This window comes from Cetorhinus maximus, unplaced genomic scaffold (assembly GCF_964194155.1).
Source record: "Cetorhinus maximus unplaced genomic scaffold, sCetMax3.hap1.1 HAP1_SCAFFOLD_1217, whole genome shotgun sequence".
In the NCBI taxonomy this organism is placed as follows: domain Eukaryota; kingdom Metazoa; phylum Chordata; class Chondrichthyes; order Lamniformes; family Cetorhinidae; genus Cetorhinus; species Cetorhinus maximus.
Genome location: NW_027597159.1, coordinates 12,879 through 35,497, shown reverse-complemented (window position 1 = coordinate 35,497; position 22,619 = coordinate 12,879). Strand labels below are relative to the sequence as shown.

Genomic DNA, 22,619 nt, shown 5'->3' with positions numbered 1-22,619 from the left:
TATTCTCTCTCTATCTCATTCTGACAGATGCGTCTGTCATTCTCACCTGTTCCTGTTCTGTATTTATGATGATGAGGTGTGAAGTTCGGGATTCACATTGTAGTTTTGCCGAGTCCCATTCCTTGCTCTTCGTTGACAATCTATAGCAATGATGATTATGAACTTTCCAGCCGCTAGGACAGAGAGACTCTGCAAATTTATGAAGACTTAGTTCAGAGAAATACATCAGGACATTAGGAACAGGAGGAGGCCATTCAGCCCCTCTCGAGCTTGTTACACAGGAACAGGAGGAGGCCCATTCAGCGCCTCTCGAGCCTATTACACAGGAAAAGGATGAGGCTATTCAGCACCTCTCGAGCCTGTTACACAGGAACAGGAGGAGGCCATTCAGCCCCTCTCAAGCTTGTTACACAGGAACAGGATGAGGCCATTCAGCACCTCTCGAGCCTGTTACATGGGAGCAGGTGGAGGCCCATTCAGCGCCAACTCACCCGAGCAGTTTCGGAGAACGGTGCAGAGGGATCTGAGGTTCCGGAGCATCTTTTCAAGGGTCTCGGACATGTTCTGGATCTTTCCGTTGAGCCCCGTCATGTTCTTGTCCATCTGTAGGACTGAGAGAATCACAGGGTCACAGAACTCACAGGATTAAAGGACCACAGGGTCTGAACCGCACAGAAGGAGGCCATTTGTCCGCACTGGCTCTCCGAATGAGCGTTAGGACCCAGTGCCATCGCCCTGCCTTTTCCCCCCTGTACCCCTGCACATTATATCTGTTCAAATAAATATCCAATGCGCCCTTGAATGCCTCGATTGAACCTGACTCTACATATTCTTCCAGCCAAAATCAATCACTTCACACTTCTCTGTGTCAAACGTTGTCAATCCCCTACCTGACCACTCCTACACCTGTCTATGTCACAACAGAGCTGGAGTGAGTGATGTGGATGTGAGATATATCAGGGTGTTACAGTGAGGGGTGTGGGATATATCAGAGTGTAACAGTGAGGGGTGTGGGATATATCAGAGTGTTACAGTGAGGGGTGTGGGATATATCAGAGTGTTACAGTGAGGGGTGTGGGTTATATCAGAGTGTTACAGTGAGGGGTGTGGGATATATCAGGGTGTTACAGTGAGGGGTGTGGGATATATCAGAGTGTTACAGTAAGGGGTGCGGGATATATCAGAGTGTTACAGTGAGGGGTGTGCGATATATCAGAGTGTTACAGTGAGGGGTGTGGGATATATCAGTGTGTTACAGTGATGGGTGTGGGACATATCAGTGTGTTACAGTGATGGGTGTGGGATATATCAGAGTGTTACAGTGAGGGGTGTGGGATATATCAGTGTGTTACAGTGATGGGTGTGGGATATATCAGAGTGTTACAGTGAGGGGTGTGGGATATATCAGAGTGTTACAGTGAGGGGTGTGGGATATATCAGAGTGTTACAGTGAGGGGTGTGGGATATATCAGAGTGTTACAGTGAGGGGTGTGGGATACATCAGAGTGTTACAGTGAGGGGTGTGCGATATATCAGAGTGTTACAGTGAGGGGTATGGGATATATCAGAGTGTTACAGTGAGGGGTGTGGGATATATCGGACTGTTACAGTGAGGGGTGTGGGATATATCAGAGTGTTACAGTGAGGGGTGTGGGATATATCGGAGTGTTACAGTGAGGGGTGTGGGATATATCGGAGTGTTACAGTGAGGGGTGTGGGATATATCGGAGTGTTACAGTGAGGGGTGTGGGATATATCGGAGTGTTACAGTGAGGGGTGTGGGATACATCGGAGTGTTACAGTGAGGGGTGTGGGATACATCGGAGTGTTACAGTGAGGGGTGTGGGATACATCGGAGTGTTACAGTGAGGGGTGTGGGATACATCGGAGTGTTACAGTGACGGGTGTGGGATACATCAGGGTGTTACCGTGAGGGGTGTGGGGTACATCAGGGTGTTACAGTGAGGGGTGTGGGGTACATCAGGCTGTTACCGTGAGGGGTGTGGGGTACATCAGGGTGTTACCGTGAGGGGTGTGGGGTACATCAGGGTGTTACCGTGAGGGGTGTGGGGTACATCAGGGTGTTACCGTGAGGGGTGTGGGGTACATCAGGGTGTTACCGTGAGGGGTGTGGGGTACATCAGGGTGTTACCGTGAGGGGTGTGGGGTACATCAGGGTGTTACCGTGAGGGGTGTGGGGTACATCAGGGTGTTACCGTGAGGGGTGTGGGGTACATCAGGGTGTTACCGTGAGGGGTGTGGGGTACATCAGGGTGTTACCGTGAGGGGTGTGGGGTACATCAGGGTGTTACCGTGAGGGGTGTGGGGTACATCAGGGTGTTACCGTGAGGGGTGTGGGGTACATCAGGGTGTTACCGTGAGGGGTGTGGGGTACATCAGGGTGTTACCGTGAGGGGTGTGGGGTACATCAGGGTGTTACCGTGAGGGGTGTGGGGTACATCAGGGTGTTACCGTGAGGGGTGTGGGGTACATCAGGGTGTTACCGTGAGGGGTGTCGGGTACATCAGGTTGTTACCGTGAGGGGTGTGGGATACATCAGGGTGTTACCGTGAGGGGTGTGGGATACATCAGGGTGTTACCGTGAGGAGTGTGGGATACATCAGGGTGTTACAGTGTGTTGTGGGTTATATACCAGACTGCAACTGTGAGGGGTGTGGGATATATCAGGGTGTTACAGTGAGGGTTGTGGGATATATCAGGGTGTTACAGTGAGGTGTCTGCGATATATCTGAATGTTACAATGAGGAGTGTGTGATTTCTCACAGAGGTAAAGTCATGGGTATGGGATATATCACAATGTTACAGACAGGCGGGTGGGATATATTGCAATGTTAAAGTGAGTGATCTGTGATATACCACAAAGCTACAGTGGGTGTGTGAGGTATATCAGAGTGTTGCAGCGAGGGGTGTGGGATATATCAGGGTGTTACAGTGAGGTGTGGGTTATATACCAGACTGTAACTGTGAGGGGTGTGGGATATACCAGAGTGTTGCAGTGAGGGGAATGGGACATATCAGAGTGTTACAGTGAGGAGTGTGTGATATATCACAGAGGTAAAGTCTTGGGTATGGGATATATCACAATGTTACTGAGAGGCGGGTGGGATATATTGCAATGTTAAAGTGAGTGATCTGTGATATACCACAAAGCTACAGTGGGCGTGTGAGGTATATCAGAGTGTTGCAGCGAGGGGTGTGGGATATATCAGGGTGTTACAGTGAGGTGTGGGTTATATACCAGACTGTAACCGTGAGGGGTGTGGGATATATCAGAGTGTTACAGTCAGGGGTGTGGGATATATCAGAGTGTTACAGTGAGGGGTGTGGGGTACATCACAGTGTTACCGTGAGGGATGTGGGGTATATCACAGTGTTGCCGTGAGGGGTGTGGGATATATCAGAGTGTTGCAGCGAGGGGTGTGGGATATATCAGAGACTTACAGTGAGGGATATGGGATATATCAGAGTGTTGCAGTGAGGAGTGTGGGATATATCAGTGTGTTACAGAGAGGGGTGGGGGTTATATCTGCATGTAATAGTGAGGTGTGTGGGATATATCAGAGTGTTACAGTCAGGGGTGTGGGATATTTCAAAATGTTACAGCGAGGGGTGTGGGATATATCAGTGTGTTACAGTGGGGCGGGTGGTATATATTAATGTGTTACAGTGAGGGGTGTGGGATATATCAGAGTGTGACATTGTGGGATGTGGGATATATCAGAGATTTACAGTGAGGTATGCGGGATATATCAGAGTGTAACAGTGAGGTATGCGGGATATATCAGTGTGTTACAGTGAGGGTTGAGGGATATATCAGAGTGTTACAGTGAGGGGTGTGGGTTATTTCAAAATGTTACAGCGAGGGGTGTGGGATATATCAGTGTGTTACAGTGGGGCGGGTGGTATATATTAATGTGTTACAGTGAGGGGTGTGGGATATATCAGAGTGTGACATTGTGGGATGTGGGATATATCAGAGATTTACAGTGAGGTATGCGGGATATATCAGAGTGTTACAGTGAGGGGTGTGGAATATATCAGAGTGTTACAGTGAGGGGTGTGGGATATATCAGAGTGTTACAGTGAGGGGTGTGGGTTATATCAGAGTGTTACAGTGAGGGGTGTGGGATCTATCAGAGTGTTACAGTGAGGGTGTGGGAAACATCAGTGTTACAGTGAGGGGTGTGGGATATATCAGAGTGTTTCAGTGAGGGGTGTGGGATATATCAGAGTATTACAGTGAGGGGTGTGGGATATATCAGAGTGTTACAATGTGGGGTGTGGGATATATCAGAGATTTACAGTGAGGTATGCGGGATATATCAGAGTGTTACAGTGAGGGGTGTGGGATATATCAGAGTGTTACAGTGAGGGGTGTGGGATATATCAGAGTGTTACAGTGAGGGGTGTGGGGTACATCACAGTGTTACCGTGAGGGGTGTGGGGTATATCACAGTGTTGCTGTGAGGAGTGTGGGATATATCAGAGTGTTACAGTCAGGGGTGTGGGATATTTCGAAATGTTACAGCGAGGAGTGTGGGATATATCAGTGTGTTACAGTGGGGCGTGTGGTATATATTAATGTGTTACAGTGAGGGGTGTGGGATATAGCAGAGTGTGACATTGTGGGATGTGGGATATATCAGAGATTTACAGTGAGGTATGCGGGATATATCAGAGTGTTACAGTGAGGGGTGTGGGATATATCAGAGTGTTACAGTGAGGGGTGTAGGATATATCATTGGCTGTGTCATGTTTGAAAGGGATCGTAAACTTTTGCTTTTGCTTTATTTGAAAAGTGGCCCTTCTTCAACCAAACAACTTCGATTAAGTTATTGAAAGCTGTAAAAAAGCTTTTTCCTATGCTCCTGTTATGTGCTTATGTGTGTGTATGAAGTTGTGATGACCCCCCCGGGTTTGAATGTATGAATAAACTACGCTGCTGATTTAAACCTAGAGAGATGTTGCTGCTTCTCCCTTAAAATCTGACCTCACAAACTGAGGGTTTGGGTAAACACACCACAGCCTATTTCCAACATGAAAACACCCCTGCTTACGGACAGAGGGTGAGAAAATAAAGGAGTTCAGTATTGCCTCCGTTCACTCTCTGTAACAGTTTCAATGTGAGGTTCAGCTTCCTACCTTGGACTCCCAGCCCTATTGCAATAGCCAAACTGATGATTAAGACAGTGAGGCAGGCGATGCCAAGATTTGTTGAAGTTATTGATCTTCTTCCTCCAGCTGTTTCCTGCCCAGTTTTACCTGGAATAGAGAAGTAAAGATTGACCCACGTTGAGCAGCCTGTGTAACTGCACGGAACAGACAATGGTGACGTATCTACCTCCCTTATTGAGAGAAACAACAACCACGTTACTCGTTTATATCCCTCGTTTCACATCCCAGCGCACGGTACAGGAGGCTTATCAAAGAGAATCGAACACCGAGTCACACAGGGAGATATTAGGGACAGGAAACCAAAAGCACAGACATAGAGATCGGTACAAGGAGCGTCTTAAGGAGGGTAGAGAGAGAGAGAGACAGACAGAGAGAGAGAGAGCCGGATAAAGAGGGAGAGAAATGGCGAGAGACAGAGAGTGAGAGTCAGATATATAGGAGGAGAGGTTTAGCGAGAGTTCTCTGCATCACAGGGCCCAGGCAGCTCAAGGCTTCTGGGGATAAACATAGATACAGAGTAAAGCTCCCTCTACACTGTCCCCATCAAACACTCCCAGGACAGGTACAGCCTAGGGTTAGATATAGAGTAAAGCTCCCTCTACACCAACCCCATCAACCACTCCCAGGACAGGTACAGCCTGGGGTTAGATACAATGTAAAGCTCCCTCTACACTGCCCCATCAAACACTCCCAGGACAGGTACAGCACGGGGTTAGATGCAGAGTAAAGCTCCCTCTACACCGTCCCCATCAAACACTCCCAGCATAGGTACAGCATGGGGTTAGATACAGAGTAAAGCTCCCTCTACACTGTCCCCACCAAACACACCCAGGACAGGTACAGCACGGGGTTAGATACAGAGTAAAGCTCCCTCTACACCGTCCCCATCAAACACTCCCAGGACAGGTACAGCACGGGGTTAGATACAGAGTAAAGCTCCCTCTACACCGTCCCCATCAAACACTCCCAGGACAGGTACAGCACGGGGTTAGATACAGAGTAAATCTCCCTCTACACTGTCCCCATCAAACACCCCCAGGACAGGTACAGCACGGGGTTAGATACAGCGTAAAGCTCCCTCTACACTGTCCCCATCAAACACTCCCAGGACAGGTACAGCACGGGGTTAGATACAGAGTAAAGCTCCCTCTACACTGTCCCCATCAAACACCCCCAGGACAGGTACAGCACGGGGTTAGCTACAGCGTAAAGCTCCCTCTACACTGTCCCCATCAAACACTCCCAGGACAGGTACAGCACGGGGTTAGATACAGCGTAAAGCTCCCTCTGCACTGTCCCCATCAAACACTCCCAGGACAGGTACAGCACGGGGTTAGATACAGAGTAAAGCTCCCTCTACACTGTCCCCATCAAACACCCCCAGGACAGGTACAGCACGGGGTTAGATACAGCGTAAAGCTCCCTCTGCACCGTTCCCAACAAACACTCCCAGGACAGGTACAGCACGGGGTTAGATACAGAGTAAAGCTCCCTCTACACCGTCCCCATCAAACACTCCCAGGACAGGTACAGCACGGGGTTAGATACAGAGTAAAGCTTCCCATGTACTATCTTTACCAAACACTCTATCTCACTTTCTGACTCTCTGTCTCTCTTATTCTCTCTTTCTGTTTTTCCCTCTCTCTCTCTATGCATGTGTCTCTCTCACTCTCTCTTTCAATCTCTCTCTCATTCTTGTTGACCTCTCTCTCATTCTTGCTCTTTTTCTCTTTCTGTTTCTCCATCTCCACCTCTCTCTGTCTCTCTCTATCTCGCTGTCCCTCTTTTTAATTCTCTCTCTCTCTCCATTGAACAGTTTAACCTACGTTCACTGGGGGCTGTCGTGTTGTTTTTGATGTGTCTTATATTCATGTAGTCGGTGTCCTGCTCCATGGTTTGTGTCTGAGGGGGTCTCTCTCCTCCGTTCCTGTCCTGTCTGATTCTCTCTCTCTCTCAGATGTGTCTCGATCTTTCCTCAGACTCGATGTCAGGGCGTAAACTTCCTCAAAACTGTTTCTATTTTCTTCATTTTTGTAATGCCACTTCCCCTTAGACCTGTGTGACAAAGTGGTTCAGTTAACCATGTACAGCAGCTGCCGAAGGCTTTACATTTTTGCCAAGCACAGGAAGAGCCAACATGGCTTCAGGGAACATCAGCAGAATTCAAAATCATTTCACAAGCCTCTAGACTGCTTGTTGTAACTGGAAAAGGTCTATACACTCACACACCAACACACACAGACACTGACACACACTCACACGCGCACACACCCACACATACACACACACCCACACACTCACACTCATACACACAGACACTGACACACACTCACACACACCCACACACACTGACACACACTCACACTCATACACTCACACACACACACACACACACACAGACACTGACACACACTCACACGCGCACACACCAACACACACTGACACACACTCACACACACAGACACTGACACACACACAGACACACTCAGACACTGACACACACACACGCACACACACACACACTCAGACACTGACACACACTCACACTCACACACTCAGACACACAAACACTCACACGCACACACTGACACACGCACAAACTGACACACACTCAGACACTCACACACACAGACACTGACACACACTCACACACCCACACATTCACACACACACTGACACACACACACACACTGATACACACTCACACTGACACACACACAGACACTCACACACACACACTGACACTCACACTGACACACACTCAGACACACACACTCAGACACTGACACACACTCAGACACTGACACACACACAGACACACACTCACACACACAGACACTGACACACACACAGACTGAATGATCCTCTGAACCCTCCTGGAAACACTAACCAATAACCTGGCAGCAAATATCACTTGTCATTTTATTCCAAAGTGGAAGGTTTTTCTTCCCATTGGTCCTCCCGGTGAGCATTGAGGTCAGGCCTTGCCTTCACTGACCAGGCAGTGAGTGTAGGTATGTCCATACGAACATGTGAACATAGGAACCAGGAGCAGCAGGAGGCCATTCAGCCCGTTGTACCTGCCCCACCATTCAGTAAGACCATGTCCGATCTGAATGTAACCTTATTATGTCACAGCCAAGGGTAAAGGCCGAGGGCTTCAAATTCAAATCCCAGACGGAAACTTGAAACAACTGTTACAACCCATTTTTGTAATTTGTAAGTTTCGAGATGCAGACCACCCCCATCAAACCCAGAGCAATGGGGTAGACCCTTAAATGCCCTCTGAGCAAGTGCGATTAGGGATGGGCATAAATGCGCCAAACCAGGGGTGTCCACAACCCATGAACCAATAAATAAAAACTCGGAGACACCGGCAAAGAGCTGTTATGGCAATATAATCATTTTCAGAATGTTATTGTGATTTATTGTAAAAGTAGGTGAATAGTGGGGTTTGGACAGTTTCTCTGTGTTTAATCGGCTTGGAGACAGCTGGTCTGGAGGCTGAGATTCATGAAAAGAAGCTCAGTTTGAAATGCTCAATAAGTAAACATGGCTGAAGTTTTAGAATGTGCGGTGAGGAGAATTTGCATTTTTAGATAAATAAGAGTAGTTTGAATTTCAAAGAGATGTGCACGCCTTTGCCAGAGAAGCGAGGCCAAGCAGTGTGTTTATTTTTCCCAATGGTTACTGATAGTATTAGCACCATAAAGAGATTTATATTATGAGAAAGGTAAAGATCCAAAGACTTTTGGGAACAATGGGATTTACATTAAAAGGGATAAACGTGGAAAAGGAGAAGAAGCTGTGTGTCAGAGGGAAAGGCATTGCAAGATCTCCCAGAAGTGTGAAAGCCTCCAGCATTAAGCTGCTGTCTACAGAAACTGAAGCTGGGAAAAACACACTTTGGATTCTACTGTCCAGCGTATTGTCATGATTTGCCTGGATCTGTTTGAAAGTCTAATTGATTTTTCCTGTTGCCTTAATGGGGGTGTAGCTGGAAGCTCGATTAATTAGGGGCTTTTTGGAGTTATTACAGTAGTAATTTGTCGACCCGTGTATGTGCTTACAATCATTTCTTTTGTTAATGAATGTTTAATTTAGGTTAGTAAAAAAATCTCTAGAGTCTTGGTGGACTTATTATTACTGAATTCAGGGCAGGCATCTCGAATTAAAATATAAATTGCAAAACAGTTGTGACCACATGATCAGGATTCCCTCGTAGATTTGATCCGCCTGGCACACATCATCTGCTGCATCATAACAGAGCGTCGGGAGAGGAATGGTTACAGCAAAAGTACGTAGGCTGGTGTATGAAGGAATTGAGAATTTAGGAGCAGTATTACAAAGTTGGAGATCTTGTACATGTGTCTGAGTTGGTAGGTTCCTCAGAACGAACTGTTCTGGACAGGCGAGGGACAGGCACACTGTACTTCTGTCTCTCACCAACTGTTCGTACGCAGAAGGTGTTTTGAATTCTTTGTGAAGTGTGTTGTGGTGTGTTTTCCCAAACCCTCAGTGTGTCTGATCCACTTTACTAATCACTCACAGCAAACTCACATTGTGATCAACTCGGGTTAGTTTATTTACATTTAAAACCCGGGGAAGGAGTGTTCATAATGTCACACTCTGGGCCACACACACACTCTAAAGCTCTCTCTCACACACACAAACACTCACAAACTCACACGCATACACACACACACATTCACACACACACACATTCACACACACAAACACATGCACACACACAAACACATGCACACACACTTGCACACACACATGCCCAAAAGCACAAATGCGCACACACAGAGACAAAGAAACACAGATGTACATGCACAGACATACACACACACAGATGCACATACACACACCCCCACCCCCCGTGCGTGCATGCACACACACACATACACACACACACACACACACTCAAACACAGAGTAATGGAGGACAGAAAAAGGAAACTTTTACAACTATGGATAGTAACAGTACAAGAACCACGGAGATGAAAATTAGTTCACATGATTTCCAAAGTCGGAGAAGAAAAAGTCCAAAGGTTATTTCCGATGTGAACGAGTTCAATCCTGAGTCCAGTGGGAGCTTACTGCACGCAATTTCAGTGCCTCGTTTTGGACATGACAACTATGAAAACAAAGTTTTTGGCTGCAAAGTTCATTGGCTGCAAAAGCACATTGGGGATCTCCTGAGTTCGTGAAAGGTGCTAGAGAAATGCAGGACTTCCGGCCTGTAACATTTCACCGGATTACTGTCTGGACTTATAATGGGGTTTTCCAATGTCAACCTTCACGCTGTCATTCCCCCCTCCCACCACTGGTGGCGCTGCGGGAGGCTCCTCCTGGGGGAGAAGGGGAACAGATGAACTTTCACCTTACGGACGTGGCCTCGGGCAGTCAGGGACTGTGGGGAAGGGAGGAGGGGCTGGGGATCTTTGGACAATCCTGACACTCTCGTTCTGTGTCCCAGTCTCTCTTCAGGAACAATATTTCTCGATATCAGCTGCCTCGACGCAGGGCAGTGCCCTTTTCTCACAGATGAAAGGGAAGTAACGGGTGCAACGGACATCATTCCAGTCATTGGTTCTGAAAATAGCGCAGTCTTCATAATAATAGATTATTCGCTTGACCCTGCTCCCATCGGGTAAAACTGGGAAATGAGGAAATAAAAAATACCGATAAAAATCCAACACATTCCTGTACAGACTCAACAAGTTGCCAGCAGCCCTGTACAAATCCCAAACTAATCCCACTTTCCCGCTCTCTCCCCATTGCCCTGTATCAATCCAAAACTAATCCCACTGTCTCGCTCTCTCCCCATAGCCATGTATCAATCCCAAACTAATCCCACCGTCCCGCTCTCTCCCCATAGCCCTGTATCAATCCCAAACTAATCCCACTGCCCTGCTCTCTCCCCATAGCCCTGTATCAATCCCAAACTAATCCCACTGTCCCGCTCTCTCCCCATAGCCCTGTATCAATCCCAAACTAATCCCCCTGTCCCGCTCTCTCTCTCCATGCGACGCTGGGACTCACCTCACTGGGCTCCCATCCACCCATGTCCAATTTCCTTCACTCTCTCGATCTGTTAGTCCGATCCAGTGATCCCCAGGATTGTTCTCGATAGATTTCTTTATGAAATTCTGCAGCAGATACAATGATGGAATGTGATCAGTTAGTATGACTGCCTTAACTCACACAAACGCGCACACACAACTGATAACCAAAATACACCAAACCCTTCCTCAGGAAATTCTCCCTCATTCCCTCTGATTAAATATCGGGAAGACTGAAGCTGTTGTTTTCCGTCTCTGTTCCAAACTCCATTCCTGAGTTACCGACTCCATCCTGGGAACTCCCTGAGTCTGAACCAGACTGTTCACAACCCTGGGGTTGTGTTTAATCTGGAGATGGGATTCCCACCTCATATCCACATCGTCACCATGACGGCCTCTTCCCAACTCCGTAACATCACCCAGAACCACCCCGGTCTCAGCTCATCGACTGCTGAAACCCTCGTTCATGTAGTGTAGAGGGAGCATTACTCTTTATCTAACCCCGTGCTATACCTGTCCTGGGAGTGTTTGATGGGGACAGTGTGGAGGGAGCTTTACTCTGTATCTAACCCCGTGCTGTACCTGTCCTGGGAGTGTTTGATGGGGACGGTGTAGAGGGAGCTTTACTCTGTATCTAACCCTGTGCTGTACCTGTCCAGGGAGTGTTTGCTGGGGACTGTGTAGAGGGAGCTTTACTCTGTATCTAACACCGTGCTGTACCTGTCCTGGGAGTGTTTGATGGGGACGGTGTAGAGGGAGCTTTACTCTGTATCTAACCCCGTGCTGTACCTGTCCTGGGAGTGTTTGATGGGGACGGTGTAGAGGGAGCTTTACTCTGTATCTAACCCTGTGCTGTACCTGTCCTGGGAGTGTTTGATGGGGACGGTGTAGAGGGAGCTTTACTCTGTATCTAACCCCGTGCTGTACCTGTCCTGGGGGTGTTTGATGGGGACGGTGCAGAGGGATATTCTCTCTCTATCTCATTCTGACAGATGCGTCTGTCATTCTCACCTGTTCCTGTTCTGTATTTATGACGATGAGGTGTGAACTTAGGGATTCACAATGTACTTTTGCCGAGTTCCACTCCTTGCTCTTCGTTGAGAATCTATAGCAATGATGATTATGAACTTTCCAGCCGCTCGTACAGAGAGACTCTGCAAAATTATACAGACTTAATTCAGAGAAATATATCGGGGCATAAGGAACAGGAGGAGGCCATTCAGCCCCTCTCGAGCCTGTTACACAGGAACAGGAGGAGGCCATTCAGCCCCTCTCGAGCCTGTTACACAGGAACAGGAGGAGGCCATTCAGCCCCTCTCGAGCCTGGAACACAGGTACAGGAGGAGGCCATTCAGCCCCTCTCGAGCCTGTTACACAGGAACAGGAGGAGGCCATTCAGCCCCTCTCGAGCATTTTACACCATTCTTTTGGATCTGCTCTGTACCTTAACTCCCTCGGTTCCGTGTCCCACCATCCCCAACAACGATCCCTCAATCTCAGTTTTGACGATTCCCTTTGACCTCCAGCCCCCACAGTTTATTTCGGAGGCGGGGGTAGAGTTCCTGATTTCCTCTCCCCTTTGTGTAAAGTGGTGTTTCCTGATGTCCCCCCTGAACGTCCTGGCTCGAATTTTAACCACCTTCCCCGTTGTTCTCGACTCCCCCTCCCCGGCTCCCCCGACAACCCACCGGACCAGAGGAAATAGTTTCTCTCCATCGACCCAATCGAATCTCTTTATTGCTTTCAATGCCTCGGGTCCGGTCGCCGTGGTTTCACCTGTAGGACTCAGGCTTCGAGCTTGGATGGCCCGCCTGCACCTTATCCAATCCCTTCAATCTGTCGGACAGACCCCACCCCCCCGATCGATTCATCCCCTCGCCTGTCCCAAACTCCAGGAGGCAGAGGCCAGGATAGTGCGGACTTCCACCACTTGGAGATTAAGGCCTTGACTGAAGGATGGGGAGGGCGGGGGTGGGGAGACAGGGGGTGGGCATGGGGGTGGGGAGACAGGGTGTGGGGGTGGGGAGACAGGGGGTGGGGGTGTGGAGACAGGGGGTGGGGGTGGGGTTGGGGGTGGGGGTGGGGGTGGGGAGACAGCGGGTGGGGGGCAGGGGAGAGAAGGGGTGGGGGTGGTCCCAATGGGGCAGAGCGTGGGATGTTGCGGGAGGGGGCAGGAGTACGGCCGGCAGCTCCCACTCACCTGAACAGATTCGGAGCATTGGGCAGAGCAATCGCGCTGTCTCGGACAATTTCTGGAACGTTCCATTCAGCTCTGTAACGTTCCATGGGGCAACAGCCAAGGTCCGGTTCAGGCGGTCAGCATCACCGCACTCCTTGTTCATCTGTAGAACTGAGAGACAGAGTCAGGGTGAGAGATAGTGTGGGATATATCAGAGTGCTACAGCGAGGGGTGTGGCATATATCAGAGTGTTACAGTGAGGGGTGTGGGATATATCAGAGTGTTACAGTGAGGGGTGTGCGGTATATCAGAGTGCTACAGTGAGGGGTGTGGGGTATATCAGAGTGCTACAGCGAGGGGTGTGGGGTATATCAGAGTGCAACAGTGAGGAGCGTGGGGTATATCAGAGTGTTACAGTGAGGGATATATCAGGGTGTTACAGTGTTACAGTGAGGGGTGTGGGTTTTATCGGAGTGTTACAGTGAGGGGTGTGGGATATAACAGTGTTACAGTGAGGGGTGTGGGTTATATCGGAGTGTTACAGTGAGAGGTGTGGGATATATCAGAGTGTTACAGTGAGGGGTGTGGGATATATCAGGGTGGTACAGTGAGGGGTGTGGGATGTTTCAGGGTGTTACAGTGAGAGGTGTGGGATATATCAGAGTGTTACAGTGAGGGGTGTGGGATATATCAGGGTGTTACAGTGAGGGGTTTGGGATATATCAGAGTGTTACAGTGAGGGGTGTGAGATATATCAGGGTGTTACAGTGAGGGGTGTGGGATATATCAGAGTGTTACAGTGAGGGGTGTGAGATATATCAGAGTGTTACAGTGAGGGGTGTGAGATATATCAGAGTGTTTCAGTGAGGGGTGTGGGGTATATCAGACTGTTACAGTGAGGGGTGTGGGATATATCAGAGTGTTTCAGTGAGGGGTGTGGGGTATTTCGGAGTGTTACAGTGAGGGGTGTGGGATATATCAGAGTGTTACAGTGAGGGGTGTGGGATATATCAGAGTGTTAGAGTGAGGGGTGTGGGATGTATCAGAGTGTTACAGTGAGGGGTGTGGGAAAAATCGGAGTGTTACAGTGAGGGGTGTGGGATATATCGGAGTGTTACAGTGAGGGGTTTGGGATACATCGGAGTGTTACAGTGAGGGGTGTGGGATATATCTGAGTGTTACAGTGAGGGGTGTGGGATGTATCAGTGTTTCAGTGAGGGGTGTGTGATGTATCAGGGTGTTACAGTGAGGGGTGTTGGTTATATCAGAGTGTTACATTGAGGGGTGTGGGATGTTTCAGAGTGTTACAGTGAGTGGTGTGGGATATATCTGAGTGTTACAGTGAGGGGTGTGGGATCTATCAGAGTGTTACAGTGAGGGGTGTGGTATATATCAGAATGTTAGAGTGAGGGGTGTGGGATATATCAGAGTGTTACAGTGAGGGGTGTGGGAAAAATCGGAGTGTTACAGTGAGGGGTGTGGGATATATCGGAGTGTTACAGTGAGGGGTTTGAGATATATCGGAGTTTTACAGTGAGGGGTGTGGGATATATCCGAGTGTTACAGTGAGGGGTGTGGGATGTATCAGTGTTTCAGTGAGGGGTGTGGGATATATCAGGGTGTTACAGTGAGGGGTGTGGGTTATATCAGAGTGTTACATTGAGGGGTGTGGGATGTATCAGAGTGTTACAGTGAGGGTTGTGGGATATATCAGAGTGTTACAGTGAGGGGTGTGGGATGTATCAGGGTGTTACAGTGAGGGGTGTGTGGGATATATCAGAGTGTTACAGTGAGGGGTGTGGGATATATCAGAGTGTTACAGTGAGGGGTGTGGGATATATCAGAGTGTTACAGTGAGGGGTGTGGGATGTATCAGGGTGTTACAGTGAGGGGTGTGGGATATATCAGAGTGTTACAGTGAGGGGTGTGGGATATATCAGAGTGTTACAGTGAGGGGTGTGGGATGTATCAGAGTGTTACAGTGAGGGGTGTGGGATGTATCGTGGTGTTACAGTGAGATGTTCCTCCCCGTACCGTGGACTGTGAGACCTGTAATAATTGTGAAGTTGCAGATTAAGACAATGAGGCCGACCACGATGAGACGTCTAGATTTTTTTGAGCTTCTTCCTCCAGGTGTTTCCAGTCCAGTTTTATCTGGAATTGAGAAGTGAAGATTGACCCATGTTGAGCAGCCTGTGTAACTGCATGGAACAGACAATGGTGACGTATCTACCTCCCTTATCGAGAGAAACAACAACCACATTTTGCACCACATTTTCCTTTTGTCTGTGACATCTTTTGGTTATCTCCTCCTTTCACTGCTTGCTTGTCCCAACAACCCCCTCCCCACCCCCCCTTCTTCCCCACGCCCCCCTCCACCGACCCTTAAACCAGCTTATATTTCACCCCTATCCTATTTCTACTAAGTTCTGATGAAGGGTCATGACGACTCGAAACGTCAACTTTGCTCTTCTCCGCCGATGCTGCAAGACCTGCTGAGTTTTTTCAGGTATTTATGTTGTTGTTTTGGATTTCCAGCATCCGCAGTTTTTTGTTTTTATCAACAACCACGTTACTCATTTATATCCCTCGTTTCACATCCCAGCGCATGGTACAGGACAGTTGTCAAAGAGAATCGAACACCGAGTCACACAGGGAGATATTAGGGACAGGTAACCAAAAGGTCAGTCACAGAGATTGGTATAAGGAGCGTCTTAAAGGAGTGGAGAGAGGGACAGAAAAATGGAGAGACAGACAGAGAGCGGGACCGAGGCAGAGAGCGGGACCGAGGCAGAGAGCGGGACCGAGGCAGAGAGCGAGTGTTGTAGGGGCTGGAGGCGGTTACAGGGATAGGGAGCATTATAGGGGCTGCAGGAGGTTACAGAGATAGGGAGGGGTGTAGGGGCTGGAGGAGGTTACAGAGATTGGGAGGGGTGTAGAGGCTGGAGGTGGTTACAGAGATAGGGAGGGTTGTAGGAGCTGGAGGAGGTTACAGAGATAGGGAGGAGTGTCGGGTCTGGAGGAGATTACAGAGATAGGAAGGGGTGTAGGCACTGGAGGAGGTTACAGAGATAGGGAGTGTTGTAGGGGCTGGAGGTGGTTACAAAGATAGGGAGAGGTGTAGGGGGCTGAAGGAGGTTACAGAGATAGGGAGGGGTGTAGGCACTGGAGGAGGTTACAGAGATAGGGAGGGGTGTAGGCACTGGAGGAGGTTACAGAGATAGGGAGTGTTGTAGGGGCTGGAGGAGGTTACAGAGATAGAGAGTGTTGTAGGGGCTGGAGGCGGTTACAGAGATAGGGAGGGTTGTCGGCTCTGGAGGAGGTTACAGAGATAGGGAGGAGTGTAGGGGCTGGAGGAGGTTACACAGATAGGGAGGGGTGTAGGCACTGGAGGAGGTTACAGAGATAGGGAGGGTTGTAGGGGCTGGAGGAGGTTACAGAGTTAGGGAGGGTTGTAGGGGCTGGAGGAGGTTGCAGAGTTAGGGAGGGTTGTAGGGGCTGGAAGAGGTTACAGAGTTAGGGAGGGGTGTAGGGGCTGGAGGAGGTTACAGAGTTAGGGAGGGTTGTAGGGGCTGGAGGAGGTTGCAGGGATAGGGAGGTGAATCACTTCACCACGTCCCTCCCCTCGACTACCCTGAACCATTGTGACCTCTGACCCCACACTCCCAGGATGCCTGACCTTTATCCAGGGTCACCTTGGTTCTGCTGCGGACTCCGTGGAGTGAAGTTGACTTGGGCGTAACTTGGTTCCTGTTCACCTACGAGTGTCGGAGAGAGACGGAAAGAGGGAGTGAGAAGGGATGATGAACGTGAGGACAGTTTGGTCAGTACGTGTGACGTAGGTGGGAAGCAGAGGACAACGACAGAGCAACAACACACACACCGACATGTCAATCAGCTCTGGAGAATGCCAAGATTAACTAGAACATAGCCAGGTGCATCTCAAATGCTTCCTTCACCAGCTCCAGGCAGATGACATGTAACTTACTCCTCCAACAAGTGCAACACAAAACGAGCAGGCATGGAAACCGAGGAACAACAGGCACATAGATACGGTGCGATCGTCACGTGGCTGAGGTCCAACAGAAATGCAGCTAAAATGCAACGGACGTGCGATTGTGGTGCAAGCTAAATGCAATTGAGATGTAACACACACGGAACTAAGCAGTACGTGACACACTACAGTACAACAGGGACAGGACTCATGCTTAACTGTGACGTAACTACGATGCAATGGAAACGTAACTCAGATGTAAATGACAGGGAAGAGACGTGTCGCTCAGTTGTGTTAGGAAGAGGGTATTCGATTTTCAAACAGAGATTAGCAGATCCATAATTAAGGTCTAACAGATACATAACTAAGGTGCAACAAACAGAGAGGAGTTGGATCAGGTACGATATTGACTCAGGTGTAACTTAAGATGAAACTAAAAGAATCAAGGTCTACCTAATGCCTCATGTACAACACACCTGAGAAACAACTAAAGTGCAGCAGGTTGGGCACAAATCAGTATCTTACGACTGACATACGATATCTGTAACTGACCTGTTGTACGGACCTTAGTTGTCCCTGAGGCAGGAAGAAGATTCAGCTCCGCGTACAAGATCTCCGGATCGTCTGGAAAAGGGAAGAGAAACTATACAATGGATGAGAGTTAGATACAGAGTAAAGCTCCCTCTACACCGTCCCCATCAAACACTCCCAGGACAGATACAGCACGGGGTTAGATACAGAGTAAAGCTCCCTCTACACCGTCCCCATCAAACACTTCCAGGACAGGTACAGCACGGGGTTAGATACAGAGTAAAGCTCCCTCTACACTGTCCCCATCAAACACTCCCAGGACAGGGACAGCACAGGGTTAGATACAGAGTAAAGCTCCCTCTACACCGTCCCCATCAAACACTCCCAGGACAGGGACAGCATGGGGTTAGATACAGAATAAAGCTCCCCCTACACCGTCCCCATCAAACACTCCCAGGACAGGTACAGCATGGGGTTAGATACAGAGTAAATTTCCCTCTACACCGTCCCCATCAAACACTCCCAGGACAGATGCAGCACGGGGTTAGATACAGAGTAAAGCTCCCTCTACACTGTCCCCATCAAACACTCCCAGGACAGGGACAGCACAGGGTTAGATACAGAGTAAAGCTCCCTCTACACCGTCCCCATCAAACACTCCCAGGACAGGGACAGCACGGGGTTAGATACAGAATAAAGCTCCCTCTACACTGTCTCCATCAAACACTCCTAGGACAGGTACAGCACGGGGTTAGATACAGAGTAATGCTCCCTCTACACTGTCCCCATCAAATACTCCCAGGACAAGTACAGCACGGGGTTAGATACAGAGTAAATCTCCCTCTATACTGTCCCCATCAAACACTCCCAGGACAGGTACAGCACGGGGTTAGATACAGAGTAAAGCTCCCTCTACACTGTCCCCATCAAACACTCCCAGGACAAATACAGCACGGGGTTAGGTACAGAGTAAAGCTCCCTCTACACTACATGAACGATGGTTTCCACAGTCGATGAGCTGAGACCGGGGTGGTTCTCGGCGATGTTACGGAGTTGGGAAGAGGCCGTCTTGGTGATGATGCGGATATGGGGTGGGAATCGCATCTCCAGATTAAACACAACCCCAGGGTTGTGAACTGTCTGGTTCAGACTCAGAGAGTTCCCAGGATGGAATCGGTAACTTGGGAATGGAGTTTGGAACAGAGACGGAAAACAACGGCTGCCGTCTTCCTGATATTTAATCAGAGGGAATGAGGGAGAATTTCCTGAGTTTGGGGCATTTTGTGTATCAGTTGTGTGTGTGTGTGAGAGTGAGTGAGTGTGTCGGTGTGTGTGTGTGTCTGTCTGTGTCAGTGTGAATTAAGGACGTAAAACTAACTGCTCAAACCCCATCATTGTATCCGCTGCAGAATTTCATAAATAAATCTGTCGAGAACACTCATGGGGATTACTGGATCGGACTAACAGATCGAGAGAGTGAAGGAAACTGGAAACGGGTGGATGGGACCCCAGTGAGGTGAGTCCCAGCGTCGCATGGAGAGAGAGAGCGGGACAGTGGGATTAGTTGGGATTGATACAGGGCTATGGGGTGAGAGCGGGACAGTGAGATTAGTTGGGGATTTGTACAGGGATATGGGGAGAGAGCGGGACAGTGGGATTAGTTTGGGATTGATACACGGCTATGGGGTGAGAGCGGGACAGGGTGATTAGTTTGGGATTTGTACAGGGCTATGGGGTGAGAGCGGGACAGTGGGATTAGTTTGGGATTGATACAGGGCTATGGGGAGAGAGCGGGACAGTGGGATTAGTTTGGGATTGATACAGGGCTATGGGGAGAGAGCGGGGAAGTGGGATTAGTTTGGGATTGATACAGGGCTATGGGGAGAGAGCGGGGCAGTGGGATTAGTTTGGGATTGATACAGGGCTATGGGGAGAGAGCGGGACAGTGGGATTAGTTTGGGATTGATACAGGGCTATGGGGAGAGAGCGGGACAGTGGGATTAGTTTGGGATTGTTACAGGGCTATGGGGTGAGAGCGGGACAGTGGGATTAGTTTGGGATTTGTACAGGGCTATAGGGGGAGAGCGGGACAGTGGGATTAGTTTGGGATTGATACAGGGCTATGGGGAGAGAGCGGGACAGTGGGATTAGTTTGGGGATTGATACAGGGCTATGGGGAGAGAGCGGGGCAGTGGGATTAGTTTGAGGATTGATACAGGGCTTTGGGGAAAGAGCGGGACAGTGGGATTAGTTGGGGATTTGTACAGGGCTATGGGGAGAGAGCGGGACAGTGGGATTAGTTGGTGATTTGTACAGGGCTATGGGGAGAGAGCGGGACAGTGGGATTAGTTGGGGATTTGTACAGGGCTATGGGGGGAATGACAGCATGATGGTTGACATTGGAAAACCCCATTATAAATGCAGGCTGGAATCCGACGAAATGTTACAGGAGAGAAGCCCTGCATTTCACTAGCACCTTTCACTAATTCAGGAGATCCCCAATGTATTTTTGCAGCCAATGAAGCAACTCCTTACAATGTTTTCATAGTTGTCATGTCAGAAACGAGGCATTCAATTTGCATGCAGTAAGCTCTCACTGGACTCGGGACTGAACCCGGTCACATCGGAAATACCCTTTGGACTTTTTCTTCTCAGACTCTGGAAATCATGTGAACTCATTTTCATCTCCATGGTTCTTGTACTGTTACTATCCATAGTTGTAAAATTTTCCTTTGTCTATCTTCCATTACTGTATCGGTGTGAGAGTGTGTGTGTGTGTGTGTGTATGCGTATGTGTGTCTGTGTATGTGTGCATCTGTGTGTGTGTGTGTGTGTGTGAGAGAGAGTGTATGTGGGTGCTTGTTTTTTTGTGTGTTTGTATGTGTATGTATTTTTGTATGTATATGCTTGTGTGTGTATGTCTGTGTGTCTGTGTGTTTGTGTGTGTGAGTGTTTGCTTGTGTGAGTGTGTGAGTGTCTGTATGTGTCCACGTGTGAGTGTGTGTGTGGGTGTTTGTGTGAATGCCTGTGTATATGTTGTGTGTGTCTGTGTGTGAGTGTATGTGTTGTGTACATGTGGTTTGTGAGTTGTGTGAGTGCGAGTGAGAGTGTGACATTGTGAACATTCCTGCCCCGGGTTTTAAATGTAAATAAACGAGCCCGAGTAGATCATAATCTGAGTTTGCTGTGAGTGATTAGTAAAGCGGATCAGACACACTGAGGGTTTGGGAAAACACACCACAACATACTTCACAAAGAATTCAAAACACCTTCTGCATACGCACAGTTGGTGAGAGACAGAAGTACAGTTTGTCTTTCCCTTTCCTGTCTAGAATAGTTCATTCTGAGGAACCTACCAACTCAGACATGTGTACAAGATCTCCAACTTTGTAATACTGCTCCTAACTTCTCAATTCCTTCATACACCAACCTACGCACTTTTGCTGTGACCAATCCCTTAGGTGTGTTCGGTGTCCTGACATTTACCCAGAAAGTGCCCACAACGAGCTGGAAAACACAATTGCTTCTTTTACCGATTAACTGAAATCTGTGTCCCTCTCTTCCTCGCTCCTTCCCCCAGTGGGACAGTTTCTCCCTCTCTATTCACGTTGTTGCTATCCCTTTCATCCCGTGAGCTATAACTTTGCTCACAAGCCTGTCGTGTGGCACTGTATCGAATGCCTTCTGGAAGTCCATGTACACTACATCTACAGTGGTACCCTCATCGACCCTCTCTGTTGCCTCATCAATAAAACTCCAGCAAGTTCATTAAACAGTATTTTCCCAGAACACATCCGTGCTGGTTTTCCTTAATTCACCTGCATTTGTCCTTGTGACAATTTAATTTTCTCCTGGATTATTGTTTCCAGAAGCTTCCTCACCGTCAAGGTTAAACTAACTGGCTTGTAGTTGCTGGGTTTATCTTTTCACCCTGTGTTGAGCAAGGTGGTAACGCAATTCTCCAGTCCTCTGGAACAACCCCAGAGTAATATTTTTAGAGATTGTGCCCATGTAGTCTGCTCTGGAGCATAAATGGTTAACAGGTGTGATATGCTCATATATGACATAGATGATGATATATCAACAACCTCAATCAGTCATGAGTTAGACTCTTGAAAGAGAGAGAGGGATTGGAAACATGCCTAGGTGTAATGTGCCTACTCTGTAACCTGTTCACAAGTCGCAATAGTAAACAACTGTTGTGCAGATACCAAAGCGAATCTACAGGGTGCCCAATAGCCAAGTCCCATGCCTAGAGGCCAAGATGGAAGGACCATTATATAACATGGTGGCAGCCGTGGAGACATTGATGCATGAGACACATGGTTGCCCTCGAAGGAACCTCAGGGTGACAACAGCTCGATAGCAGCTTGTAACACATTGATGGAAGACGGAAGAACACTGGAGGGAGGTAAGGATGACCATCCCTGGTTAGCAGTCCCTACCCCTTCCTGGTCCATTTAACTGCCCCGAGTGCCTGCAGATAGGCCAGCAGTGGGAGTTATGGAAACACCATTGTCTCCAGTATTGAGCAGCGTCAGGCCTTCACGTGAAAGAGCAGAAGCTTCAGGTCAGGACCTTTCTGTATGCAGTAGGTCCAGTGGCAGATGGCGTTGTCAAAGGGCAGAGGAGTCGACAGCGGGTTTGAG

General features: G+C 48.7%; 1 pseudogene; it reads right to left on the bottom strand.

The window, feature by feature from the left end:
- Positions 1 to 450: 450 nt before the first annotated feature.
- LOC144675909 (uncharacterized) lies at positions 451 to 20,661 on the bottom strand (annotated as a pseudogene).
- Positions 20,662 to 22,619: the final 1,958 nt, after the last annotated feature.